This window comes from Malus domestica, chromosome 11 (genome assembly GCF_042453785.1).
Source record: "Malus domestica chromosome 11, GDT2T_hap1".
NCBI lineage: Eukaryota > Viridiplantae > Streptophyta > Magnoliopsida > Rosales > Rosaceae > Malus > Malus domestica.
In genome coordinates this window covers 1,275,141-1,288,032 of record NC_091671.1, presented here as the reverse complement: position 1 = coordinate 1,288,032, position 12,892 = coordinate 1,275,141, and the positions used below count along the sequence as shown (strand labels likewise).

Sequence of the window (12,892 nt, the reverse complement as noted above, 5' to 3'; positions counted from 1 at the left end):
TACATTAGAAAAATACATCAATAGGGGAAATATTAATTAACCCAGCTAGCAGAGAAATGATTAGAAAATTATGACACAAATATACACAATTTTTCTTCCATTGGAGCACCCCAATAAGTTAAAAATAAATTCGAAAAATAAATACATTGTTTTTTGGCCTTCGGTCTTTTTAGAAATGCATTAAATTTTTGCTCCTTTTTGTGGATACACACAATAAGGACCATGAGTATCTTTCGGTTACTCTTTTACCATATGCATTCCAAACGACCAGATTTGATCTTATCGAAGCATAATGACATCTCCTCTTTAGGCATCTTTTACGGGTCCAATCTACATCTGCAGTGGCAAACTTGAAATTACCGTTGTACCTCAACTTCTCTATATATCCTAACAGAACAATGTGAATGCTAAGACAACCAAATAAAAAAAAAAAATAGAAAACAATCGTTTGTTACCTCTTGAATTCCCATTTTCGTCAATTTTCATCTCGCTTTCTATTCCTCTTGTCAACCTCATTTCTCAAACTCCACCTTGTATGATGGTGTTTAGATCTCACACACAAACTCGACCTTGTATGGTGATGCTTAGATCTCACTCACACACACACTCACTCGCAAGATCTACGTGATTCACTAAGTTACAGTATGCTCTCAGAATTAGAGAGTGTTCCCATTAATAATTGCAGAGTTACAAATCTTAAGATATTGGCTTTGACAAATAGCCATAAGAAAATACTTAAATATACATCGGAGAGAAATGTCATTTAATAAGGAAGGACGTTAGCTCTTAAGTTGTCTTTCTTCGATGTGGGACAAATTCTCGTCTATAGACTTCATGTGAAACTACTTTCTTTTTTATCATATGATGTGGGATTCCTGCGAGACCAATGTGGTAATAGATAAAATTAACAATGTTTTTTTTACAAATAATTAACAAAAAAAGAAAAGAAAAACAGAATTCTTTAGTAAACCATGATGTGGAACAAAATGGTAATTTCGTTCTTTTTTTCAAAGGAATTCTCTTTTAATCTGCACGATAAATAGGAGTTGGATCAATTAAGTTGGTGGGATGAGTATATATATATATGTCTTCGGAATTTAGTAGAAACTCTTGTTTTTAGTTCATAATTTGGCAATTTGCTCTCGATGGTGCAGTTGATGTCACTGATGGAGTTCGTGGTGTTGGTGCTATTGTGCGGAATGAACAAGGATAGATGGGTGGTGCATTTGCTCTGAGAGCTTCAAGCTTAAATTTTGCCTTTGCTACGGAGTTGTATGCTCTCAAGGTTGGGAATGAGTTTGCCTTGGACCCCAATTTTGTTCCACTTTGTGTTAGAGTCTGAAGCATGGTGTGTCTTAGGACACGATACGATAATATAAAAAGTTTTTGAACACTAGGATACGATACGTCATAAACATGACAATATAAATATATAATTTAAAGTTCACTTGATATGTTTGATAAGAAAATTTGGAGATCTAATCTTCTTTATATACAAAAGAAGAAGTGTAAATTAGAAGCAAGCACTTCGTCTTCATCAACTTTCAACTAAATCTCTGCTTCCTACTAATTTTTTACTCTTAATTTCTCATCTAAAAGTATATAGGTATCCTAAAAGCTGGATACTTGCATCCCAAATGTTGAATACATGTATCCATCAAGTGAAGTCCGTATTTGTTGACCTGCATGTTATGTATCCAACGAGTATCACATAATATCCTACAACAAGTATCATAACCAATAAATATCTGATGTGGGATACACGACCAAACTAAAATATCTGTGCTTCATCGATGCAAGACCTTGAACGACCTCCCAACAATGAATGACTTTGAAATTTGAATTCTATGGATGGTTCCCACGTAGACATTGGCTCATGAATGTTCTTCCTTTTTTTGAGCAAGAAAAAAAAAACTTATTCCTTTTCTAACAACATTATGTAGAGGATTGTATTATTAGTTGGCTACGTCAGGTTAATAATAAATGAATAAACACAATTAACAACATTCTAAATTTAGCACTACTGGCCGGTGGTATTTTTCTTTATTTTAAAATGTAGAATCTTATATTTGAATCTTATAAATGATGAGTTCGATACTTATTATTCTCTCACCTGACCAATAATATTGACTCCCTTGCAAAACTTGACCAGGATTAAGTTATAGTATCGAATATGCCATAAGCGATCAACATGGTAACTTAAGTACTAGAATGAATAGAATTCAACTCACGTATGCCTATCTAATAAAAGATTTTTTTGAAAAAAAAAATATTAAGATTATTTGATAAAAATAATAAGACAAATAATATTAAAAACAAAAAATGTAGGAGTTAATCCTTGCCGTCATATGATACTGCCATGAAACATTTGTACTTAATTATCACATCATCAATTTATGAAAATGACACAAAAATACATTCACAATTTTGGAATAGACAAGATTTTGGGTTTGGGCTTCCTGAGGAGACAAGAATTCGGCCTGCTGGGCTTCAAGTTCGTGAGAGTCGCGTGCGTAACGCCCGCAACAAAACAGAGCCAAATTACTGAGCCGCTGACACCAACGGTCTGTTGAGTGGCCGGAGTATTTTGACGAGTGTTTGGATTAGTTTCACTACAGAACACAAATCCCATGCAATGCATGCAGCCTGCCAACCTTCGCCCTTCAAATGCAACCGAAAAAAGAAAACCGTCAATCCAAATTCCCATTTCCGTCGACCTTCATCCCACCTTCAATTTCCTCTCGTCATCCTCATTTCCCAAACTCCACCTTGTATGACGATGCTTAAATCTCACACACGAACTCACAAGATATACGTAAGTATACCCAAGTCAGGCTACACGCACAAAATTAGAGTGTTTCCATGAATAACTGTAGAGTTTACGAATCTCGGTTAATAAGGAAGAACGCTAACTCTCAAGTTGTCTTTCTTCGATGTGGGACAAATTCCTGTTAATAAACTTCATGTGAAACTTCATGAAATTTAGATTTTTTTTTCTTTTTTACAAAATAATTTACAAAAATTGAATTCATTAGTAAACTATCCCGTGTAACAAACTGAAAAACACAAACAATTATCTACACATATTCCACTATCATTAGAGAAAGTCGTAATATATGACCATAAACCCGAATAATCATGTAGTACATAAGAAAAATACATCAACAGGGGCGCTACTAATTAATCTAACTAGCAGAGGAATGATCATTTTATGAAAATGACACAATATATTAAAAAAAAAAATCTTCTATTGGAGCACCCTTATAAGTCAAAAATAAAATCAAAACATAAGTACATTGTTTTTGGCCATCGGTTTTTTTAAGAAACGCATTTAATTTTTGCTCATTTTTGTGGATACACACAATATAATGACCACGAATCTCTTTCAGATATTCTGTTACCATATGAATTCAAAACGCTTAGATTTGATCTTATCAAAACATAATGACATTTTCTCTTTTGGCATCTTTTGTGGGTCCAATTTCCATCCTCCGTGTCACGCTTGAAATTACTGTTTTACCCCAACCTTCAGCCAACTTCCCTATATATTCTAAGTTCCTATTAACAGAAACTCACAGAACAAAAAAGAAAAGAAAAGTAAAGCAGTCGCGCTTCACCAAAATTCCAATTCCCGTCAACGTTTATCCGACCTTCAAATTCCTCTCCTCATCTTCCTTTCCCAACTCCATTTCCGTCAAGAAAAACGATGGATCCGGCAAACCCATCAATGGCGCCACCACAACCAGCAGCAGCAAGCCATCATGTTCACTCGGCTGATCCACTACTCAGCTTTCACCGAGAATCCCCACCATGTCCCGGGTGCATGCTGATAACGACGCCGTCCAGGAGGGGCTTCAGCCGCTTGATGTGGAAATTCTCTCTCATCTGGGAGCTGATGGGCGGATACACAGCCTGCACCGTAGCGGACCCGACGAGTGGTACGAATGTCCGATATGCCACAAAGTATACGAGTCGGCACAGGTCTTCTCGGCTCACACCGGCATTCACTACAGGGCCCTGAGCACTGCATCGAACGCAATACGACTCCATCGGAAGCACGATAAGGAGCTTCAAATTAACAAACTCCAGCTCCAGGAATTTGACAACGGCAGCGTCGTTGTGGTGCATGTAAGTGTAAGAATCTTCTATTAAAGGATCTAAACCAATTAAATACAAGTAACTACAATTAATACCATAAGCCGTGTATAGAATTGTTCTATGGAAACAATCAGTAAAGCTTACTTGAAGAATTCATCATTCCGAGTTAGAGTCTTCTCCTCTCTGCAATCTTGTGTTCAGTTCTCAATAGGACGAACTTCTCAGTATGAACAATAGATTGTGAGAGGAGAGACCAAAACATATATCTACAACAGTTGACAGTTTCCTCCTATTAAGGAAACTGTCATCCACGATGTGGTGATTTGAAAACCACTCTTCAAGAGTTCTATTCCCACTAAAATGTAAATAATAATAATATTATTTATTTCCTAATACATGTATAATTCTATTTCTTATTTAATATAACACAAATAAAATGATGTGGCAAACTCACTCACGTGACACAACCTTACATTCTCCCACATGAGTGCAGCCAAAACATTTTCAAAATAGCATTATATACCATAAGTCAATAGTGATCACTGAATCATACTCATGTAAACAAAATTTTTCCAATAATTCTTCACTTCAACACAATCACAGAATTACAGAAAACTTGACACAAATATTGTACCAACACTCTATAATCACTCAGTAATTATATCAAGTGTCATTATTGTAAATAGGGAATTAATAAGTGAAAGCATTGGTACCAATAAGGCTTCCACATTTTGGCCTAATAATGTTCATGAACATCTCCAAAATTCATAAGAGTTTTGCAAAACATTACCATTAATACGTTATCAACATGTATATTTTTCACAAGTCATTGAAAATATAACGTAATGCAAACAATGAAATGATACCTTGCTCCCACATTCAAAATAGTTCAAGTGAAGCATGTAATCCCATCTTTGGCACTAGTCTTTGAAATGTTGTAACATTCACTGCCTTTGTAAGAGGATCTGCAACCATGTGAAAAGTGCTAAGTTGTTCTATATCAACTGACTTTTCCCTGACTTTGTCCTGAACTGTGAGATACTTGATATCCAATAACCTTGAAGCTTCTGTTCTTTTGTTATTTTTAGCAAAGAAAACCGCAGAACTGTTATCACAATATAGCTTCAATGGTTTTTCTATGTCAGAGACAACCTTCATGCCACGAATTAAATTCCTTAGCCACATACCATGCCTAGTTGCTTCAAAACATCCAATGTATTCAGATTCCATGGTTGATACAGCACGAGTCCTTTGTTTCTCACTCTTCCATGAAATAGCACCATTGGCCATAATAAAAATATATCCATTAGTGGACATGCGGTCATCAACATCCCCTGCCAAATCAGCATCACTAAAACAAACCAAATCAAGTGATTCTGCATAACTATAAACCAGCATATAAGACTTCGTTTTCTGTAAGTATCTGAGAACCTTCTTAGCTGCGTTCCAATGTGAAACACCAGGATTTGATTGAAACCTACCCAATACACTCAATGTGAAAGCCAAATCAGGTCGGGTGCACACCTGAATATACATAAAACTTCCAACTAGTGATGCATAAGGCTTGTCCTTCATAGCTTCAACTTCAAAATCTGTTTTAGGACACTGACTTTTTGAAAATTTGTCTCCCTTTCCAATTGGGACATCACCACCAGAACATGTTTCCATATTGAATCTCCTAAGAACTTTATTGATATAGTTCTTTTGGGACAATCCTAAAACCCTTTTTGATCTGTCCCTTATTATTTCAATGCCTAACACAAAATGAGCCTCTCCCATGTCTTTCATGTCAAAACTATTAGACAACATACTTTTTGTTTCTTGTAGCAAATGAATATCTGAACTTGCAAGCAATATATCATCTACATAAAGAAGGAGAAAGATGAACCTGGAGTTTATCATCTTCATGTAGACACAATTGTCAATTTTATTCATGACAAAACCAAACGAAGTTATCACTTCATCAAACTTTTGATTCCACTGCCTTGAGGCTTGTTTAAGACCATAGATAGATTTGTTCAACTTGCATACCATGTTCTCCTTCCCCCTTTCAATAAAACCTGGTGGTTGAACCATGTAAATGTCTTCATCTAAACTACCATTGAGAAAAGCAGTTTTCACATCCATTTGATGTAATTCAAGATTGAAACGAGCTGTAAGTGCCATGATAATACGCAAGGAATCCTTTGTAGAAACTGGGGAAAAAGTCTCGTGATAATCCAATCCTTCCTTTTGAGTGAATCCCTTAGCAACAAGTCTGGCCTTATGTCTCTCAATTCTTCCTTGTGAGTCATGCTTGGTTTTAAAAACCCATTTACATCCTATTGGTTTCATCTTAGGATGAGGTGTTTCTAAAGACCAAACATTGTTTTTGGCCATCGAAAGCAATTCCTCTTCCATTGCTAACTTCCAGAATGCTGCTTTGTCACTTTGCATAGCTTGTTGAAAGGATACAGGATCATTATCATCACCAATATCATAATCTGTTTCTTGCAAGTAAACTAAATAATAATCGGAGATTGCTGATTTTCTTGGTCTTTGAGACTTCCTCAGAACTGGTGCAGGTGCTACATCACTTTCTTGTGGCTGCAATGGTTGTATATCAGGAATATGAACGGGATTTTCATTGGTTACAGGTGGTTGAGTGGCTGCAATGTCATCCTCAGTAGCTATATTTGACATGGGAATAGGCAGTGTAACGGTATTGCTCGAAGATGCCATTTCTGTTTCACCAACTTCCTCAAAAATGTATGAATTCCTGGACTGACAGTGAGTTGCATTAAAGTCTTCAATAAACTTTGCATTATTTGTCTCAGAAATCCGAGTATGTGAATGAGGACAATAGAATTTAAACCCCTTTGACCTCTCTGAATAACCCACAAAATAACAACTTGTAGTTCTCGGATCAAGCTTCCTTTCATTAGGGTTATAAAGACGTGCTTCTGCCTTACATCCCCAGGTGTGAAAATGAGCTAGACTGAGTTTTCTGCCTGTCCAGATCTCAAATGGAGTAGAAGGAATAGATTTGCTAGGCACACGATTAAGAATATAGTTGGCAGTCTTAATAGCTTCCCCCCATAAAAATTCTAGCAATTGAGAATGAGATAGCATGCTTCTAACCATATCTTTCAATGTTCTGTTTTTCCTTTCCGCTACTCCATTTTGATGTGGAGTCCCTGGAGTTGTATATTGAGCCATTATTCCATGTTGTTGAAGAAACAAGGCAAAAAGTCCTTTCTGCTGACCACTTTCTGTGTACCTGCCAAAAAATTCCCCTCCTCTATCTGATCTAACAACTTTAATAGTCTTTTCCAATTGATTTTCAACTTCCAGTTTAAAGATTTTAAAACAATTGAAAACTTGAGACTTTTCGGAAATTAAATAAAGATAAGTGAACCGTGAAAAATCATCAATAAAGAGAACAAAATAGAGATTACCACAGATGGTCTTTGTTGGAAATGGACCACAAACATCTGTATGTATTATTTCTAACAAGTTACTGCTTCTAGTTGAACCTAGCTTCCTAGTACTTGTGGTTTTGCCTTTAAAACAGTCAATGCATAACTCTAAATCAGTAAAATCCAATTCTGGCAGCATACTAGCTTTCATCAAACATTTCATTCTATCCTTGGAGATATGCCCCAATCTTCTATGCCAAAGCATAGATGACTTATCATTAGAGAGCACTCTCTTAGGGGCAGAATTTTCAACATTGAAACATTCTTGAACATAAGTACATTGAAGCTGCCATAAATCTCCATTTGGAAAAGCATAACCAAGCAAATTATCAAATTGATTCTTATGAAAAAGTCTGATGCTTTCATTATCTCCAATAAAAGAAAAACCATCCATTACAAACTTAGAAACTGAAAACAAATTCCTTCTCATAGAAGGTACATATAAGACATTGTTCAAAGTTAAAATAAAACCAGAAGACAACTCTAATTTGATACTTCCAACAGACTCGACATCAACTTTTGTTCCATTTCCAACAAACACTCTGTAGACCTCTCTACTTGGTTCCCTCTGGCTTTTGAATCCCTGCAATGAATTAGTGATATGGACAGTGCAACCAGTGTCAAACCACCATGAATTTTGAGGTACAAAAACTAAATTTGATTCAACAGTAACAAAAACATTAACAATTTTAATACCTTTCTTAATCAACCAAGCCTTAAAGCCAGCACAATCTCTCCTAAGATGTTCAGTTGACTGACAGAAATGACACTTTTTGACAAAATCTTTATTCACTTTCAGACCAGAGTTATTAGAGGAAGGAATATTTTTAGCAAGTCCTCCAGAATTGAAAGCACCCTTTTTAGTTCCAGAAGAAGAACCTGGTTTGAATTTTGCTGATTTGATTTGAACATTCCCAGTATTTCCAGACTTGTTGAATGCAAAAGCCTTCTTTCCTTTTCCCACATTCACAAAATTTACAGCTTCTTCCTTGCCTTTCTTGAGTCTATCTTCATCTTGACAACAGATTGCAATCAGTTCATTCACAGTCCAGGATTCTTTTTTAGTGTTGTAGTTAATCTTGACCTGTTCATATTCAGCAGTCAAAGAATTAAGTGCCATGTGAACCAGGAATTGCTCAGAAATTGGGACATCCAGGGTGTTCAGCTTGTTGCCAACATTGACAAGCTTAAGAAGGTGTTCTCTGATACTTCCTCCATCAAACTTATCAGAAGTGAGAGCAGTTAGATACGACCCTGTCTCCACCTTATCTGACCTCTTGTACTTCTCTTCAATGGCAGCCAAGTAGTCCTTAGCCAAATCGCAAGAAGGAACGCCTCCCCTAATGTGTTCCTCCATAGCATTTTGCATGATAAGTAAGGACATTTCATTGGCTCTTGCCCATTTTTCAAATGCATCTTTCTGATCCTTTGTACTCTCACTGGTCAAAGCATGTGGCTTAGGCTGCTTGAAAGCAATGGCAAACTCCAAAAGCCCCAGATTCAAGTCAATTTGCTGCTTCCATGTTCTGAAATTGTTCCCATTCAATTTTTCAATGTTGATGAGATTCAAAATGTTGAGACTTGTAAGTTGTTCAAAATTGCATAAGTGTTTGAATTTCATAATATTTATGACAAGAAAGTTGAACAAGCTTTCTTCATATTCAACTATAGAAACTGGTTACACCTTTGGGCAAGAAACCATTCTATATATCAAGATGAACATTCAAACATTTGCATAGCAAAGAATAAAGCACTAGAAATTATGTCATTCCACACCTTTAGGCAAGAAGAAAAATACACAACCCGAGTTGTCCATTGCGCACTATACAATAGTTTATAACTAATCCCAGTAAAACAACCTCTTTGGAAGCTAATTTCACTTGTTACAGTTCATAAACCATAATCTGGTTAAACGAAACTTGATTCTTTAAGAGCAAAAATTTCAAATAAACCACTTTAGGAGTAAATTGAATATTCTTAATGAAACCAACCCAGAATTCATATTTTGTCGATCCAAGATATTGACAAAAAATTGACAGAAGGCCATCAGACAAATCAATTCAACCAAATTTGATTTCCAATGAATTCTAATATAATCCAGACAAAGTTCACAACTATAACCATAATCGAAAACGAACTCAAAATAAACGATTACAGTAATAATTTTCACCAAAAGGTAAACTTTATTTTATTTAATTAGACAAGATTACAGAATTTGTGATTAAATGATGATCGAAATGGCAGATAGCAAAATTAGGTTAAATACCTTTATTTGAGATGATAATTTTGATGAAGGCAAGATCGTGAAACAATTGTGATATGAGAAGAAAGACCTCAGCGACTTTATTGATGAATTCAATCAAAATCAAAACTTAACGAAACCACCATGCGAGAACAGAGAGAAGAAGAGGCAAAATATGCAGCGGAGCAAATGTGAAAATAAACTTTATACCAAAAAAGCAAAGCGGCACCATTTCAAACCTTATTTTATTCTAGTTAAGCAATCGAGTTCAAGATTTAATTGGTGGCTCTGATACCACATGTAAGAATCTTCTATTAAAGGATCTAAACCAATTAAATACAAGTAACTACAATTAATACCATAAGCCGTGTATAGAATTGTTCTATGGAAACAATCAGTAAATCTTACTTGAAGAATTCATCATTCCGAGTTAGAGTCTTCTCCTCTCTTCAATCTTGTGTTCAGTTCTCAATAGGACGAACTTCTCAGTATGAACAATAGATTGTGAGAGGAGAGACCAAAACATATATCTACAACAGTTGACAGTTTCCTCCTATTAAGGAAACTATCATCCACGATGTGGTGATTTGAAAACCACTCTTCAAGAGTTCTATTCCCACTAAAATGTAAATAATAATAATATTATTTATTTCCTAATACATGTATAATTCTATTTCTTATTTAATATAACACAAATAAAATGATGTGGCAAACTCACTCACGTGACACAACCTTACAGTAAGTCCTACAAGCACCGTGGCGAAGAAGAAGATCAATCTTCTTGATGATGGGGTTGATGCACTCGGTGGAGAATCAGATCACCGGAATGGAACCGATCTGGTGGTGGGTAGGCAAGATCACCATGCCAGTACTTCCAACCACGAGTGGGTGAGAGCTAAGAAAAGGAGAGCCTGGGCATTGGGTGTTGGTGGTATTGCTGCGCCACAGTCAGGAAGGGGACATGATGACAATGTCAAGTCGTCTCCAGTGGTGGCTCCTCAAGAGCACTCCGGCTGCCGATGAGTGCGTATAAGAGGCAAGAAGAAAAGAGCACGTGCAATATTGACCCTTGTATAGAAGTTTAAGTGTAAATCGTGTAATTTAAATTGTTGATAATGCAGACCGTTTATGTAGAAATGAATTGAGTCATAATAAAATTGGCACCCAGTGTTGATATATTAAAAGTTTGGTATAATTTAAATGGTTCACCAGAGGATCGTTATAATTTAAATTACTAGTAACGTAGATCGTTAATTGACGCATTATTCAGATTATTATTTATCGTTCGATCGTAATTAACGATCGAACTATATATGATTAAGTACCAAACTATTATTAATTTTCAGGTATAATTTTCTTTGTTAGGGCTAAGTAATAATTTGCACCAAACTAGTATTAAATACAAGATGATGGCTGCTAATGACCAAGGCTAGCAAGAGCTTTTTACATAAAAGTTCGCCTCGCATAATACATGTGACTAGTCACGTAAAAGCATTAAATGCATTCCAACTGAAGTCATATACGTTTTTTTACGACAGTTAAACGTTGTCTCTATCCTAAACACGTGTACATCCATGCACTACTTTATCGTCCCACCAGTAAATGACAAATCTGACGTCGTACTGCTAATAAATGACTTCGAAATCTGAAGGCAATAAATGAATCTGAGAAGATCAAAATTTTAATCTAAATTTGTAACGAAGTTAATATTATTGTTAATGATTGAATTACTATATAATATTGATTAACGTACTTATTTTTTGTTGATGACATATTATTTGGTTTATTTGATCCTCCTAGCATTATCTTCACTTAAACATTTTGCCATAAAACTCCTTGCTTTTATAGGAGTATTCTTGAGTGTACCCGAAACACAATTGAAGAAAAGTTCTTTTCGTCAAGTCCCTCTAATTAAATAATGGCATGATGTTTCATTCAGTGTGTTCCAAGTACACAGAAAAATTTCTCAGTTTCTAGACCAAGAAAATGTCATTAACTATTCAAACCACATTTTGTAAAGGATTATCTTATTATTTGGCTCCATTGGGTGAATGAGAAATGTTAGCATGGTTACTGGCTAAGTGCAAAAACATTTTTCAGAAATTAAATCAGATTATTAGCTAAAAAAAATAAAACAAATTATATTAAAAACAACAAAATTTAAGCTTCATTTTAAGTACCCACCATCATAAAGAATATTCGTTAAACATTTGTACTTAATTATCCTATTTTTTAAAGAGAAAATTTTAACTAATTATAACAATAAATATGAACAATCATCTATCTATCTTACTTTTTTTAATGAGAAAAATTCGTACTTATGATGATAAAATGAACAATCATCTACCTCATTAAAAGTAATACATTTGTAGGGGTAACAATAACACAAAATAAGCTAGATTTAGAGTAATGGTCGACTTAAGAAGATGACATAATTATTTGTACATTTTCTTTGTTAGGGCTAAATAATAATTCGCACCAAACTATTATTAAATACAATATGATGGCTGCTAATCACCAAAGCTAGCAACTGCTTCAACTTAAAAGTTCCGCCTCACAAAATACATGTGACTAGCCACGTAAAAACATTAAGTACTTTCCAACTGAAGTCATATAACGTTTTTCATGACAATTATAACGTCGTCTGTATCCTAAGCACGTGTACATCCATGCCCGACCTTAAACGCCGTACCACCAATGAAGGACTTCGAAATCTGAAGGCAATATGGATGGTTCGAAAAAAGAAAACCGTCTCGTTAATCCAAATTCCCATTTCCGTCGACCTTCATCCCACCTTCGATTTCCTCTCGTCATCCTCGTTTCCCAAACTCCACCTTGTATGATAATGCTTAGATCTCACACACTCACTCACAAGATATACGTGGGTTTACTCAGGTCAGGTTACACACTCGGAGTTCGGGTGTATTTCCGTTAATAATTGTAGAGTTCACAAACCTCGTTTAATAAGGAAGAATGTTAGCAATCAAGTTGTCTTTCTTCGATGTGGGATAACTTCCCGTTTAGAAACTTCATGTGAAACTATTTATGTGATCTCATCCGATGTGGGATTCCTGTAAGACCAACACAGTACAAA

General features: G+C 35.4%; 1 long non-coding RNA gene across 1 annotated transcript; it reads right to left on the bottom strand.

The window, feature by feature from the left end:
• LOC139189735 (uncharacterized) lies at positions 1 to 709 on the bottom strand. Its single transcript, XR_011573604.1, has 2 exons — positions 456 to 709; positions 1 to 336 (listed from the first exon to the last, which is right to left on the bottom strand). It is a non-coding gene; the product is annotated as an uncharacterized lncRNA (long non-coding RNA).
• Between the last annotated feature and the right edge of the window lie 12,183 nt (positions 710 to 12,892).